The sequence below is a fragment of the Plutella xylostella genome, chromosome 20, assembly GCF_932276165.1.
Source record: "Plutella xylostella chromosome 20, ilPluXylo3.1, whole genome shotgun sequence".
Taxonomy (NCBI): domain Eukaryota; kingdom Metazoa; phylum Arthropoda; class Insecta; order Lepidoptera; family Plutellidae; genus Plutella; species Plutella xylostella.
This window is the reverse complement of record NC_064000.1, coordinates 7,749,869-7,756,636: the sequence shown is the minus strand read 5'-3', so window position 1 is coordinate 7,756,636 and position 6,768 is coordinate 7,749,869. Positions and strand designations below refer to the sequence as shown.

General features: G+C 36.4%; 1 protein-coding gene across 1 annotated transcript in view; it reads left to right on the top strand.

Moving 5' to 3' along the window:
• Positions 1 to 5,053: 5,053 nt before the first annotated feature.
• The window catches only part of LOC105395838, a 171,569-nt gene continuing 169,854 nt past the window's right edge, over positions 5,054 to 6,768 (top strand). Inside the window, exon 1 of the mRNA XM_048628073.1 lies at positions 5,054 to 5,674. The gene's annotated coding sequence lies outside the window, so the exon portion shown is untranslated. The remainder of the gene's footprint in view (positions 5,675 to 6,768) is intronic.

Genomic DNA, 6,768 nt, shown 5'->3' with positions numbered 1-6,768 from the left:
AAAAAAAGTTTACGTTTTCTTTTATCATCTGATTACATTATTCGTCAATTTTTTTTCCGCTTGAATCGCCACTTTGTATGCGAGCTTTTATAGTTAAAGTAAAATATACTTATACTTAGGTATAATAATAAATAATAATAAAATCTTTATTTACCAACATACAGGGTTACATAATATAATTGAGCAACTAGCTCCTAGAGTAGTTAAAAACTGTTTTCCAGAAACCAGTTTCTCCCATAGGGTACAGGCAGTTTATAAATATGGTGGCATTGGCGCAGTAAGTATCTTAACTAAATAAATTTATTATAATATTTAAAAACATGCATTAATCTAGGGTGTGTGTGTGTGTATGTGTGTGTGTGTGTGTTGTGTGTTTGTGTGTGTGTGTGTGTGTGTGTGTATGTAAGTATTTTATTCATTTTCAAATTATGGGGGTGAGCAAATTTTCAGTTTCAGTAGCTGTCAAATTCAAAAGCCACTCAGTAATAGATAATTTACAATTTCGCAACTGAAGGGGATATATGTTAATTTCTTTGTTAATCTTATTATAAAGACGTGCACTTATTACTTTAAAGTGACGTTGTGCTAAGGCTGTTTTATGTGAGGGAACTTTGCAGACAAGGTCATATCTACGTTTTAGTTTTATATGGTTTAGGTCATATATAATGGAAGTATGCTGTCTTAGAACTATCTGAAGAATAAAGAGCTGTCTGACGGTCAGAACTCGACTTTCCTGGTATAGTTTGGTTGTTGGGTATATAAAAGGTTTATTTGATAATACCTTCAACACAGCTCTTTGTGCCCTTTCAAGGCTAAGAAATGATGTAATACCGGCACCACCCCAGGCAGAAATCCCATAAGATAAGATTGATTGAGCAAGCGCATGGTAAACCATAAAAATTGTATTTGTAGGAGCAGAAGATCGAAGTTTCTTAAATACATAGATCAGCTTTCTGACACGAGGTTTAAGATACTCAATGTGCTGCTTCCAGCTTAGTGTATTGTCTATCATAACACCCAAATACTTGACGCATGAGGAGCGTTCCAGCTTTAAGCAGTTGCAATCTTCTTCTACTTTAGTACATGTGGAGTTATGTGCTTTAAGATGATAAGATTCTAATGGGGGTTGATTATAGGCTCTGGCGCTGAAGGTAACAAATTGAGATTTGTCAATATTAAGTGTAAGAAGATTAGCAGAAAACCAGGACATTACTGTTTTAATAGCATTTTCGGCATTTTGATGTGCTTTTTCCCATGTCTTCCCTCTGATTAGAAGCGCTGTGTCATCAGCATACGCTATGATCTTACAGTAAGGAATTTGCAGATTGCAGAGGTTGTTTATATAAATCAAGAAGAGGGTCGGGCCCAGGACACTCCCCTGTGGAACTCCAAAAGATAGGTTTTTATCTTCACTAGTTAATTTATCAATGGTGACACACTGCGAACGGTTAGTCAGATAGTCTCTAAAAATATCAAGTGCCATTCCTCTTATTCCTATGTGGTATAGTCGTTCTAACAGTATGGGGATAGATACTGTGTCGAATGCCTTTGATAAATCAAGAAAAATCCCTATAGTTTTAACTCGCTCATCTACGCATTCAATCACAGTATTTGTGAGATCAAGTAAAGCATCTTCCGCAGATTTTCCTGCCTGAAAACCGTACTGATTTTTGGATATAATATTGTATTTGGTCATAAAATTTACGAGTCTTGAATTTAATACCTTTTCCAGGACTTTGGATAAGGTAGTCAGGACTGATATCGGCCTATAATTGTTAACTGTTTCCCTGTCTCCTGACTTGAAGACAGGATGTACTATGGATTTTTTAAAGACAGAAGGGAATACTCCAGAGTTGATGCATAGGTTACAGATATGGGTCAGGAGTGGTACAATGTATTGTCGCGATGCCTTAATGACAGAAGATGATATACCATCCCAACCAACCGCACAATCACTGCGCAAACTTAGGATGATCCTATTAATTTCGTCGTCAGATGTTTCGATTATAGCCATAGAATCACAGTTCGGCTCAGCACAGTTTATATTTCTGTCCTTTTTGGTGGCTGGCGTAAATTTTTCCGCTAGATTTTTCCCAACATTAACAAAGAAATCATTAACAGCATTAATAGATGCTGCTGGGTCAGCTTTTATTTTTAAAAGTTCCACAGGAGGAGAGCGGGGTCGTTCTAAATTTGATACTTTTTTAATTACTTCCCATGTCGCTTTAGGGTTGTTTTTTGCTTTGTCGAACTCGTTATGCTCATAAGCTCGTTTTATTCTCTTTAAAAGATTGTTACAGAAGTTACGGTATCTTGTGAAGGTGACATGTAAGGTCATATTTTCTGGATATTTTTTTGAGTTTTTGTGAAGTTTATCACGGTTTCTGATACATTTTAGTAGACCCGGTGTTATCCACGGTTTTATTGTTCTTTTCCGTCTGGCTAATCTAGTAATTTGGGTATGTCCAGTTTCTCAGTGGGAAACCAAATAGGCTATTAAAATAAATCAATTTCTCACTTAAGTAAATCTACCTAAGGATGAACTTAAGTGCTAGGTACCTTTTAATCTACGACAGAAATTCATGGAATCACAGCGCTTCATTCTATCTCAAGTTCCCATTAACTTGACGTTTTCAGCTGTGAAACTGACAGTTACTAGCAGACTAACTTTGATCTAGGCAGAGGCTTTGATCATTGCAAAAAGCGCAACACCCACTAAACGATAAATCATGAGATACGGAGTAGCCGGGCAATAAGTCTTGATATTTGCATACCCGACCGGGATTCGAACCTGCGTGTTTTGCTTTCGCCACAACGGTAAACTGTTTTGCAATCTTTACCGCTTTAGGGAAATTGGTGCGGATAGTAGGTGAAAACAAAGGTTTCATTTAAATTTTGTACCAGCATACTGAGGATAATCTAAATAATTAAAGAATTAAGTTTAATAGATTTTTGAAAGCTAAATAAATTTCTGTATTCGATATTTACAGTAATTAAAACAAAAACGTTAAACTACTTACGATAATTTTTTTACGATTGAACAAAAAAAAACCTGAAAAAGGACATCAAAAGGACGAACGGCCACTCGCATAGTACCAGGCGAACAGAACTTCGTAGCAGCTTCACTCAATACAGCTCGCGACACAAGACGATCACATCATCACAGTATACCGAAGAGGCGTCATGCAAGTAGGCGGTATATAGATTTTACCTTATTTGTGTAGTCGTTTAGTACGTGCGGTTAAATAGAGGTTTTTTTTAACAGTATTGGTTGGTATGGTTGACCGCAACTTAATAATCTCGTGATAATGTGATGTAAATAAATACGCTAAAAAGGAAATTAAAAAAAAAATACTGCTAAAACCCGGATAGAACAATGGTGTACCTACCTGTGAACCTGTGGTTTTCCAGGGACTAATAATTAACAAAAGGGAGTAAAGTAAATGAGAGCAAATAAAGCTATACTCACTCAACTAATCAATCTGAGTTCTCTAGAAATGGCACATGACATCACCAAATAATCTAAACCAGACTTAAAAATATGGTCATAATATTCCTTATTTTGGAGAAGCAACAGGAAAAACCTACTCACTTGTACTTGTGCCACATATAAAAGAGGTCATGATTAATAAATGTATGTATTTTTGAATAAAATTATGGATTAAGGTCGTAATCGTAAGTTGTAGAAAACATGCATAGCTGTTAATAAACGAGAAAAAAAAAACATAGGGCTTGTGTTTATTTTCCTGTATGTGTAACTAATATTTTTTTACTTAACAGGACGATACTGTAAAGTGTAAAAAATACCATTGTGGACGCATTATTTTACAGAGATTCACATAGCTGAAATTAGATAAAGGTACTAAAATTTATCGCGTTACGTTGTTAAACATTTAAATTTAAGTATTCTTATTATAATAGAAATTAATTTTAAGTATATATTTGCATGACATGTTTACATTATGTACTAACCGTGATCCTCATTTGTTCGCAGGTACACAAATAAACATACTAAATTTTGGTTGGTTGACAGTGACACTACATCTGGTTCGTAGGTAGGTACCTATATTGTTTATCAGAATTTACCGATACTTAAATAACTGGCACTGGCAGGCACTAGACAATAAAATAGTCTAACTAACTAAAGGTTTACGCTCAGCTCAGTTAGCCCCTTATTGTAGCTAGGAAGGATAATTATTATCAGGAATTACTGCGCTTGCTAAAAGCTAACTTGCATGAGCCAATAGTTATTTAAATAAGATAATAGGGCATTGTATTATTTTATAGTATCATGCATTTATTTGATAAGGTACTGTAGAAATGGTTTATAACGCAGAGATGATCCATTTATCGTTTTTAGTCTTATCAGGAAATGAAGTAAATGACGGGCAGGCTTGAAGTAATCTTATTCTTATAATAATAATAATATAATATAATCTAATGTGTTTTTAAAATAATATTAATATTCTGGGTCAAAAGTAGCCAGTATTAAATAATTCATACATAAGACACCGATAAGAAGAAAAATACTGAATGCATTGCTAGGTATATGATTCATGTGGAAGAAAAATGATTATATTTATTAATTTACTGAAAAAAACCAGACACTGATCAGAAAGCTGGAAACAAAAACTTAACCTCATCTCACCATACTCAATGGCCTACGATGACTAGTAGAAAAATACGTAAAATTGGCAACGTGCCAAAATCGACTCTAAAATATAGTCAAACACATTAATTACTTTATCAACTACAAGCACGTGCAGTGAAAAATAGATTATAGTTCAACGGACGAGACATGCCGACTAAAAATAAAATCATTTGGTCAAGGTTACCATCGAAAATACTTAGAATATCTTGAACGCAGCCGACTGGCGAAAGGAGAATGTAATTTATTTCTCATCTGTTGTATTACCTCTATGGTCTTGTCTGTGAAATATTTTTTTCGAATTTCGAAAAGCCCCAATCAATTTGCGCCTCTATTCCAAAATACCTCTATTCCAAAATTGAATGCTCATCTCGTAAAGCATTCGAACAGAATCGATTCGGGAAACTTATAATTTGATGTTCTTATCGATGAATAATATCGAGTCGACACGAGCTCGGTTCGCGGATTGGACAGGAATTTATTTAAAACTTGGACGGCCTCAAAATTCTCATAAATACTGAAGTTTTGCAATATTGGATAACGAGCTAGTGGGTGTACGGCCGATACCTACGGCCTAATAAGGGTAGACTTCTCTCTGTGGGCCGATTTTCGTATGACTCATTAAACGAATTTAATTTTACCTTATTGTCATGTCACCAACGCACATGCTCGTGATGTGAGCGCACGTTCATCTTGACCTATGTAACAGCGAAAATACGTTTACGTAATAACCAGCTTACTCAACGAATTCTCGGGTAAAGTAGTGCAATTATTAAATTGCAACTCGCACTTTTTTGAGCAGCGCCGCCATTGATCAGCGCCGGCTCAGGCTACGCTCATTCAACAGAACCTCCTTGCGCACACTGGCATAGACAACACGCACACTCGCGCAGCCAGCCAGTTTGACAGTTCCCGCCATCGCCGCGCCGCCGGCCAGTCAGCCGACGCACGGCAACGCGGCACGATCGCGCTCCTCTCCGCCGCCATTTTTAATCCCTTAAACTCGGCAGTTGAATTAAAAATACCGTACATGACAAATCCAATAGTGTACAGTGTGTGCCTATATCCCCAAACGTTCATTAGGAGGCTTCGTTCGGAAATAAATCGCGAAATCACCTTTGTTACCTGTTGGAATTCCTAAGCATACAAGTCAAGTTTGCGGTGTTAGACGCTGATAAGAAGTGGTTTTTCGGTATATTGTTGTGTTCAACGGCTTTGATGGCCGTGGTGTTTACTATGTAACATGTGTGCCTTGTTAGCGAGTGACAGCTGATGGCATCAGCCCTAATGATGTAAATTGCAAAATAATTATTGGAAATTTGCATGTAGCTAGTGTCGTGCTGGCGGTAGTGCATGAGTACTTACCTACTTTGCAAACTTCGAAGGCAAAATTAGAAATTTTCTATAATAATACAGATTAAGTGGATGTCTTTCGCGGCGACTGCTTGTCTCGACGAAAATAGTTGACGCGTGTTTTGGTTGTATAAAAGAGTTCAACGCAGTGACACAAATAGTTGTAAACAAAAGAAATGTAATTAACAAGAGATTAGCAAATTTATGTGGAAGGAACTGACTCACAATAATCTCTAACGCGATTCAAAGAAAAATATCCAATAACCTAAAATTTAACAAATCGTAAAGGCACTTAATAAGCTGCGTTTTAGCCGGAATTCGAGGTAACGCCTCGAGTCTAATGAAATCAAAAACCTCAAATTAAATGCGCGGCCTTGTCTGAGGCTGTCAGATGCTCACGGTTTCGCAAAAGGTAATAATAACTTAGTAATAAACATCAAACTGGAAAATGCTCACCTAACAGAACTGAGTCATTGCCTAACGTCATACCTAAATCGTAGGTGATACATGATGATGATGCTAACGATACAGACAAACACGACATAGTGCCTACTGCACAAAACAAATCAACCATGCTTGTATGTACCTGTCTTAGATATATGATGTAGAAGTCGCATGAAGGACCCAAATAATGTAGAAATCTTATCTGAAGCCAAGATTATCGGAGGTATTATCAATATGGACAACAAAAGATTCTGTGACGTCACGCTATCGAAAATATTAATTTACTGATACCACTGAGGGAACACTTTTCAATGTCGTGTTTT